Source organism: Agrilus planipennis, unplaced genomic scaffold, assembly GCF_000699045.2.
Source record: "Agrilus planipennis isolate EAB-ADULT unplaced genomic scaffold, Apla_2.0 scaffold61, whole genome shotgun sequence".
NCBI classification, from domain to species: domain Eukaryota; kingdom Metazoa; phylum Arthropoda; class Insecta; order Coleoptera; family Buprestidae; genus Agrilus; species Agrilus planipennis.
The window spans coordinates 1-758 of NW_020438922.1; positions in this window are offsets into that span (position 1 = coordinate 1).

Genomic DNA, 758 nt, shown 5'->3' on the forward strand with positions numbered 1-758 from the left:
GACCAGTTAAACAATTATTTTGAAAGATGTTAAAGGTGAATGTATTACATAAAAATGTGGGAAATAATGTACAGGCAAACGGTTTTTACTGCAGTTCAAATGAAACCTAATTTCATTGTCAAAAACCCAAAAACCACGTACAAATGTTACACATAGAAAAGCGCAACTCAATTTTCGATCAGTTATAGAATTATTAATGGCGAATGTAGTACATAAAAATGTGGGGAATAATGTGAAGGTAACAGTTTTTGACTGCAGTTTAAATGAAACTTAATTTCATTGTTAAAACCCGAAAAATCACGTACAAATTTTAAACATAGAAAAGCGCAACTCAATTTTCGACCTGTTAAATCATTATTTTGAAAGATGTTAAAAACGGATCTAATACTTAAAAATGTGAGGAATAATGTACATGCAAATGGTTTTCACTGCAGTTTAAATTAAACTAAATTCAATTGTTAAAACGCGAAAATTATGTGGAAATTTTAAACACAGAAAAGCGCAACTCAATTTTGGACCAGTTAAAGAATTATTTTAAAAGATGTTAAAGGTGAATGTACGAGGGTGGATTGATAAGTTTCCGGCCTAACCAAGAGATGACGCCACTAGGCCTACCTTGAGGTGACATTCTATAGTACCATCCTTGGATAGCTTGTAGCTATAGTTTCAGCCCGATCTCCTTGCTAGTGTAGGTTTGACAGCACGCTGAACAAGACGCCTCTGTGGTTTTCGTAAAAATGGAAAAGCAGGAAAATCGT